Source organism: Dinoponera quadriceps, unplaced genomic scaffold (genome assembly GCF_001313825.1).
Source record: "Dinoponera quadriceps isolate SergipeBrazil2010 unplaced genomic scaffold, ASM131382v1 scaffold1872, whole genome shotgun sequence".
NCBI classification, from domain to species: Eukaryota; Metazoa; Arthropoda; class Insecta; order Hymenoptera; family Formicidae; genus Dinoponera; species Dinoponera quadriceps.
This window is the reverse complement of record NW_014555944.1, coordinates 1,533,051-1,542,473: the sequence shown is the minus strand read 5'-3', so window position 1 is coordinate 1,542,473 and position 9,423 is coordinate 1,533,051.

Below are 9,423 nucleotides of genomic sequence, written 5' to 3'. Positions count from 1 at the left end.
TTTCCTCGTATCTCCGTGTAAATATTTCTCCATCAGTCGATCGCGCGATATGAAGTCCCGGTTTAAGACTTTGCACAGTGTCAGTTCATTAGAGCATGTTCGTACGTGCGAATGGACCGTGCGAATAGGCACCTCGCAGCGAATCTCGATTGGTCAGTGTAGAGGGGTGGCAAACCCGCGCGTCCGATTGGTCAAATTCACCCTCCTCTCAGACGAATACTGACCCTTCGGGGGTGGGTTCTCGTCGCCGGGAAGTATCGCTGATCTGTACCTCAACGCGATACACGCTCGCGGGAATTGAATTACACAGCTGCGCCGTAAAGGAAGAAAAACAACGCAACGACACGACGCGTTGCACCATTTGGGAATACTCACTCGAGTGGCTGCAAACTGCACACGCCGTACGTAAGCTGCAAATGCGCGAGTAGCTTGACGTCCTGAAAGATGTAACGCGTGGTTTTCGCGCTTCGTCATCGAGAAACGCATCGTCCGATATGTTGCGCCGAAAAGAACGTGCGAAATTAACTGGGCCAATTGTGAAAGTGGAATGAAACGCGATTCAAATTGTTACGTCACTTGTCCATCGGGATAAACCTTATGTCACGTGATAACACACGGTAAAAATTTGGCGTTAAATTCGACACATTTCACATGTCTCGGTCCGCACATATTTCTGCCGCACAAATTTCTGCATTAATTTTACACAAGTGAATATTTTGCAAGGTAACACAAACGTATCAGAAATTAACATAAAATTACAATATCCATAGTATGTTAATCGACACTGAAAGATAAAGTGTGTTACTTTAACGCATACATATTGAATATTAACCTAACCCAAAATATTGAGATAACGTAAGCACATGTTAAATTAATACACGAGTGTGTGAAACATTTAACGGAATAATTTTAACAAGGCAATGGCACTTTCAATATTCACATTTACATCGCCGTATGTCTGAGAGTTGACGATCATTGCCAATTAAATGCATTACGAGGTTTATTAAATGTTTCTTATCGAATGGAGCTAAATGTCAGGCGTTATCACGCTCGCTCGTGCCGACTCTCGGCACTCGATCGACGTACACACGAGGATATGTATTCGAGTGTAATCGATCTACGAGTTTAATCCGTTCAATTCAAGAAGAGCCATGAGATCGGCGGTCCCGCGCGACAATACTTCCCCGCCGGTTCTTTATCGAGAAACCGAGAAGGACGGTCGCGAGTGGAGTATCGCCGGTAATGAGATTGAAATTAATTCGACATCGCGGTGCCGCGCCGCAACCGGCAGAGTGAGATGTTCAACGATAAGATAATTCGACAAATTTGCTCGAGTAACTCCGCGAGATCTCTCCCGTCGGGTCTCGCGAGATAAAACGCCTTCTCGTTCTCCTCGCCGTTTCTTTTTCCTTTTTCTCCCCCCCCCCCCTTCCCCTCCCTCGAAGGAGGTGGGCGATATACACGGAGCACGCGGCCGCTTTAACCGGAAGACGAATGATCATTACTTAATCTTTTGACCGAGGACGAGGCGCCGCCGTCGTCCGGGGTATCCCGGCTAATCCGGCGCAATTGTTTTCGTCCATGTTGACTGCTTATCTGGCTTAACAGCCGACTAATTCCGCGATCTAACAAACTTCGAGCTCCATGGTCTCCCTGAGCACTTAACCTCCGTTACCCCGAGTTTTTCGTCGGGCTGCGAGAGCGGCTCGCTAAATTAAAATTGTAAATTCCGCGAGATAACAACACGGAGGGGACACCGCGGGGGGTAACAACGCGTCGCGGCAATGCGCGATAAAGAGCCATTACGTTTAATGAAATTATCCCGCTGCTCTATAACTGGCTTATTACTCATCTGTTTGTCTTTTTTTTTTTTTTTCTTTTCCTACCGAAGATCGCGCGGTGTTTCCCGAGTCGTTGGAATTGCGATTACGGTAACGGCAGTTATTTGACGTGACGTTGCAACGGAAAATATATTACCGGTTGGGTTTAACGAGGAAATGGTGTTGAATTGCACCTACGGGAGAAGAAGATAGAGAATCGCAACGAAAAATAATCTATCTATTAACCTGCAAATCTATAAATTATCAAATATTTTTATTTTAAATGTCTTTCCGAGCAGTATGCAATTTTTGCGTATGCGCTTACAATTTAATGCTCCCGGCTACTCCCTACGATTGTCCTTATTTAATGACACCGGAAGCGTGAAGACGCATGCCAAGAATTCTTGCGTTATGCATTCAAATAGAAAGAAATACTCGCAGAATGACATATGTGATCGACTCAGCACACTTGTAGAATTGTCCGAACACTCTTCTTTTATTCGGACAGACAATAAATAGTCACAAAATTGACTCGATAAAATCTTCCTTTTTAGTCTCTTTTTTTTTCATGATCTTGTCAATGTAAATTTTACTGAACTACTTATTGATCGTTCGATTAAAAGAAAAGTATCAGGACAATTTTACAAATGTATTGAATCGATCACAAATATGCCATTTTGTGCGTGTATCTTTTTACTTGGACGTACAATGCAAGAATTCTTGGCAATGCGTTTTCTTGTTTCCGACTTCGCGTTAAACAAGGACAGCGAATGCCTGGGAGCCTTAAACGGAAGAACTTTGAAAATATTTGCCGTGCGATATTTTAATGTTTTCACGCATATCGCACACCGGTTGAGCAACTTCCACGTGCGGTAATATTTTATTGCATGAAATTGCAAAATGTATACTCGGAATTAGGTCTTGGGTTAATATTGTCGCAGCTAATACGCAACGGGCGGCTATTATTCATCAGCCTGCATCTAGTCGTATCGCTACGTTCATGTTTGCAACCCTCTGCGTTGACGTTCAGGATAGACGGTCTTCCGCTGCAAGCTGTATACAGCAACCCCGTCTTTGGCTCCCAGGTAGTTTTATACCTGGACTGTACCTCCTATTAGAATGCAACCATGTATTGCAGCGATGCGTCTCGAGTTTAGGTACTTCTGGTGCGAGAAACGGCGAGCTACTGCGGACGATGGTCTATCGATATGCTTGAGTCGCGAATTATTTGCCGTCGACGAATTTACTTCTCGTAAATACATTCGTGCCCGATAGAATCTCAACGGAAAGATTGATTTCTATATTATAATTAAGGTCAGGTATATTAAGACAGCGTCAATTTGACGTAATTAATTATGCAGCGGCTTATAAGCGATTCAGAAGTGCAATTTATATAATTTTCTTCAAGTACTCATATATTTCCATCAAATATCTTTAAAATATTTACCACTTGATATCGGATTCGATATTAATGTGATATTATGCTTCGTCCAGTACATATTTGATTGATTCAATAAATATTATAAATGATTGCTTTCGACGAGCAAACATAGAAATTGTCTCCTTGCAAATTTTCCTTTATTTAAAAGGTCGATCGCGACCTTTCATTCGTGATATCAACATCATTTCACCGAGTGAGTGGTGAACGGCTCTGTTTCGTAACAAGTTTTGTCAATTCTTTGCGATCGTAATAATTTATCAATCGAAGTTTCGTGTTCATCGTTATTCTGATCGCGCAGTATCGTTTGAAGAGAATTATAATGTTTATCATTCGTTTATCATTCATTCGTTAAAACGTCTTCCCGTCGCTTTCGTACGGAGATGTGAGATTATTGAAACAGGAAACTTGAGATAATGATCAATTCTTAATTTTGCTATTTTACGGAGGAAACGGTCGCGGAGGTCGAATACGCGGGAGGCGCGAGGAGTGTTTGGCATATTTTGTCCGGGAAACCGACAGATCAGGGACGAAGGCGACGTCGCGGAAAGGGTTGGCGGAGGGAGTGAATGCAGGGGTACCTCTGCTCCTGACGTGCAGATTAGTGTCCGCCATTGTAGTGACGTCACCATAGTTAACACGCATTCAGACGGCCCTGAAGAGGCCGGCGAAACTATTGACCGTGATCAACCGGGTAAACTCGCGGGTTTCTCTCTCCCGCCGTCGGGATTGGCGAGTTTTTTCGCGCTAGTTCGATGGAATTCTCGGTGCGAGCCGTGATACATCGAGGTGACACGCGTGGAAAGGACGCGAGGATCGGTCAGGCGGGACGTCCTTCCGGCTCGGTGGCGCGAACGCGTCGACTGCAGAATGTGTCAGAAGTCGGTTCGCCAGTTGACAGATGAATATGCCCGGGGAACAATAGGGGCCGACCAAAAATTAACGGCATTGTCCTAACTTTGCATTCTGATGCGGCTGTTTGCTCCTGCCGAGTCGATTGCTGCGAAACAAGGACCAAGACCGGCAGACGTGTACCGAGAAAGCTTTCAAAGCTGTCTCTACCGCCGCTCTCCCCTGCCGCACAACCCCCCTTTCTCTCTCTCTCTCTCTCTCTCACGATTACCGCGCCGCGGATTAATCTGATGTTGACGGTGGATCCCGGACTTCGTGATCTATATTTCGCTTGGGGTTTTCGTGGAATCCGCAGAATGATCTCAATGCGAAAGCGGAGGACGGGCGAAAATAGGCACGCGATAATATCCGCAGCCAGTGCTCGCGTGCATACTTTTGTAACTCACATCCGCCAATTAAACAATATAAAATAAGGTGACGGTGACATTTTGATTCCTTTCTCATGCGGGAAATTAATACGAGAAAGAATTGCGAGAATTGTATTATTCAGGGTGTCTATTTTATTCGAAGGAACTTGAAACCTGCAATTCTCAGTGAATTATTCTCCGTCGGGAAAATCAGAGAATCCTCGGGGATTTTTCCACACTCTGAACCGACATTTTAATTGTACTTACTATTTGCGGTTGCTCGATGATTCAATACCAAGCAGTCGATATTGCAGTTTGTTAACGAGAAAAATAACAAACGCTTCCAGAAATTCGCTTTCACGGGTGCGAAGTATTACGTTATGATAGAAATTGATAACTATTATTTATTTATAATTGAAAGAAGGCTGTTTTATTGTCGCACAATCTTCCAGCGTTAGGCTTGTCAGTCAAAGCACATTAATAGGATAACCTTGGACCAACCCGGTATAGGGGCAACCCGGTATGCACCGAAGTATGCATGCCGACGTTGGTCTAGCTTGATAAATGAGGGATTGTCCCCGTTCGGATCTCCGCTCGTATCGTTAGAGCTACACGCTAGATGGCACAATTGATTCTTTACTAAACGGCTATACGGTGTTCAGCGAGTGACGTGTGATTTTTACCTCGAAAGAAAACGGCTCCGTGTTCGTTTCTTCCATTCTCCTTTAAAGTTATCAACGTCTCTCCTCCGGTGAATTCGTACAGTATTTTTTACTTTGAAACGTAATCGAGCCGATTTGAAGGTAAGTTTTGAGCTGTTACGATACACGTTACGCAATGCAATAGGTGGCGAACGATAGTAGCTCGGGACGAGTTAAACAATTTATGTAACGAGCTTTCTACGCCTGACACAGGCGTATCGGAAAGCAGCGGTGCAGACAGATGGCTGTGCGAATCTTTCGCTTCTCAAGCGATCGATCAATCATGATTACCCATAAAATATGCATTCAATTACGAGTGCGCGATCTCATGGTCGTATAAATATACTAAATGTCCTTATTACTTATGTCATTCGTTATTATATATCATTACTCGCGGAGAAATTTAATGTGCATTATTAAGAAGTTGCGTCAAGCGTAACGTGAGAAGAAAATTATCTCTGAATTATTTTGAATTGTCTTGCGGAGGATTCTCGATACATTCAATGTAACAGACACGTTAAAAATCCTTCTCGTGAATATCCAGACTCGCAAAATTTCTTGTACAGAGTTGGAGATTAATTCGTGAGACGATTGGCGAGTTGAAGGAGGAAAGGAGGACAGTGACGAGGTTTAAGCAGAGAACTCGAGCAGAGAGTATAGATTATTTAAAAACAATGTCGTTTATTTGAATCGCACAAGACATACACCGTATCTGCTATGTTTACAATTAGAGACCCCTGCGAGGAAAGCTCGGCCGAGCCTCCGCGAAACCCACGGCCGGATTTTACTCGGAGACGCCTGGGTTTTATTTCTCGTATTGCCTTAATGTCGATCCTCGGTTAAAAGTGTCTCAATGCCAGGTTTTCTTGTTGCAACCCGGTCACATACTGTCGCTAGAAACCGAGCTTCGGATTATTTACCCTGGATCAGAAGATTTCCTAAAAATCCAATTTCCCTGCTACGATATTTATCGTCTCCCGCGCATTTCTTTTCTCTCCCACATATCGACTCCGGTGGAATCTTTCTCTATCTCTTTCGCGTTCGTTCGCTTATGTATAATTATAGGAAATATTTCGTAGCTTTAAATTATGTCGACTGCCTAGATACTTCGCTCGACTATATAGTTCTTGACATTCGTTCTGGGATTATCTTTTACCATTTTTACGTGATTTACCCTGTGTAGAAACGTTAGAAACCGACCGGGGGGACACGACGGGACAGGATGATCTAGTTATAAATGCGTATCGGTCGATCGAAATAGCGAGGAGAGTATGCGTGACACCATAATTCGGGCAACGCGGGCAAACGCTGACGTACAGTGATCGGCCTGAATCCGCCGTGAGCCGCCGTGACGGTTTTCACGTTGGACCCTCGCATTACCCATTCATCGTGACTGCAGCGTTTACCGCGTCTCCTTAGCGCGAGGATATTCTTCCGCGTCGCATATATTCGTCGTCCTCGTCGTATCCCGCCGGTCCGATCGCCCGCCGCGAGATTTGCATGTGTGACTCTCCATTGTTTCGGTGAGGCAGGGAACTTGGTCCTATGTGGGTTGAATTCGAAAAGGGTAATAAACGTGTGTATCTGTACGTATGTATGCGTGTGTGTGTGTGTGTGTGTGTGCGTGTGAGAAGAAAAGGAGGAAGAACTCTTTTCGAAACCGAAGTACGCGTTGGACGTGCCGCAGGATTTTTATCTCGTCGATTATACACACACACACGCGCCCGCGCACAGTGCTCCGTCGAAGGGGGTTGCCCTCTCTTTCTCTCGCGTCTCCCTCGTGTCCACCCCTCGTTCGCGAGCCTCGTGGACGACGAAACACGTCGTTACGTGAGAAAAGGAAATCACCGCGCTGAATCTATTCTTCTTTTTTTTCTTTTTCTCGTCACGGTCGTTGAACAACTTTTCGACGCGTCTCTCTCTCTCTCTCTCTCTCTCTATCTGTCCTCTCTCTCTCTTTCTTTCTTTCTTTTTCTCCCTCTTTGTTTCCGGAACATCGCTACGGGCAGTGCCATTATTTACAATATATGTAGTCGTATAAACGCGGAGCCTGGCATGTACGTATTTCAGGAATCGATCTAACAAACTTTTAACTAGATAACGAGAGATTTTTTTTTATCTAGAGCCGTACACGTCTAACACCGAGAGAACTAGCTGATATGAGTTTCTTTATCGCCTTTAATGCTTTTTTCGTTCACACTCCCGCCATCGAACTCACGCAACACTCGCGCAACATTCATCCCCAGAACGAGAAGGATAACACGCACAACGAAATCGCAAAAAGGACACTCAATCGTCACACGCACTCCCTCCATCGTCTCTCTCTCTCTCTCTCTCTCTCTCTCTCGCGTCTCGCGGAGTTACTTCTCTCATTTTTTTTTACCTTATTGCCTACGCATATATATATCTCTCTCTCTTTAGGAACAGTTCCCTTCGAAAACGTTTACGTCGACGAGGCGTCGTTGAGGAAAACAAAAGGGAAAGGCTAGAAAGGAAAAAAAACTATTTTGCTACTTAAAAATGGAACGCAAAAAACTCGAAGGACGATCGTCGCGTCGCCCGCGAAAGCCTCAGTCTTGGGCGAGGACGAGGGAAAACGGAAATTCGCCATTCTTCCAGGTTGCGCCTCGGTACGGCCGCGGGACGACTTTCGCAGGATCAATGCTCGATGTCGATCCTGCGAAAACCGAGCGTGGCTCGATCGGCCGCGACGGCAATAAATATAATCAACGAACAAAGCGCGCTGATGGTAGTCTCGTCGTGACTACGAAGCGGCCGTCGAAGACGGGGAGGAATCGTCAAGATTGTGGAATTGCTTCCGGGATTGTCCTGGACCGAACTCGCTTCAATTTGAATCTCGCCCATGATTGTTCTTAACAAAACGTTCGTAATTCTTTCCCTTTTTCGGTATTTCTGAGAGGGCGATTCCCTCGCTTCGACGGACACGTCGTGCTACGCGCGCGCAATCAGCGGGCCATAAACGTAAACAACTTTGGCATTTTCTTAACCGTTAAAAACATCCGCGATAATAATTTAATATCGGTATAAAATAATGAAAGCGCCGCTTAAACTCACTGCAACCGTAATGATAATAGTGACAATCGTAGTAATATAATAATAATAATATATAATATAATAGAACACTAATAATGTGTGTAATAATAGTAATAATGAGACAATAATAATCATGTATTCCAAAACAATAATAATATTAATAATGATAATAAAGGCAATAATAAGAGCAATAATAATCTTATTAAAGATAATAAAAAGAAAGTCGCCTATAATAGATATAGTACATTGTACATAGGATCGAGCTAGAGGTTAGGTACCAGCTTCTTTCGTGTCTTATGTAAGTCAATTATTCCCAGTGNATATAACAGAATCTCGAATATCGATATTTTTAAATATATACATACACGGATCGGAAGGAAATCGATGAGTGGAAGGAAAGAAAAATGAAAAAAAAGAAAACAAGGAAAGAGGAGACGCTTCGGTCCTACCGATACCGTTAATACGAAGCGACATCGTATAATGTACAAAAAGATTCCGCTTCGATTTTTCCCTGTATAATTACATACACGGCGAGTTGCAGGTCTCCATAATATTTTATACATATATATTACGTTATACAATATGTATATATAATATATATATATCTATTATTAAATAAATAATCTTCAAATGCGATAATAAAGTCAATATGTCCGTTATCTTATTTATAATATTTATACTCTTCATATTTGCATTTTTATCTTCATATTTATATATGTATACATATATATATTTATATCTCTTCTCATCTGTATGTATATATATGCAGATTTATATTTATAGTGTCTTTTCCCGTTATATTTATAACTATTTATAGCGATATATAATTTAAATAGCTGTACTGAGACTCGCAAACTGGTAACCATTCGTTTTGTTCTCTAATGAGTTAAACACGAAGTTAGGACTTCTTGTCCATGTACCTTCTCTCTCTCTCTCTCTCTCTCTCTCTCCATGCTTTATCCTCGCGTCGCCTGAACGTCGTCTTCGCGTGTTCCGTCCAGTCTTCGCGCGAGGATCGTCTCTTCCTCGAGCGAGACGAAAGCCCAACTCGTTCAAGTGGATCTTCCGTCTCTCGTCGTTCCTCACAACTCGTCGAACCTCCGGACCGTTTCCAGGTCCTTGTCCGGGTCGGACGTCTCGAGATCGCGCAT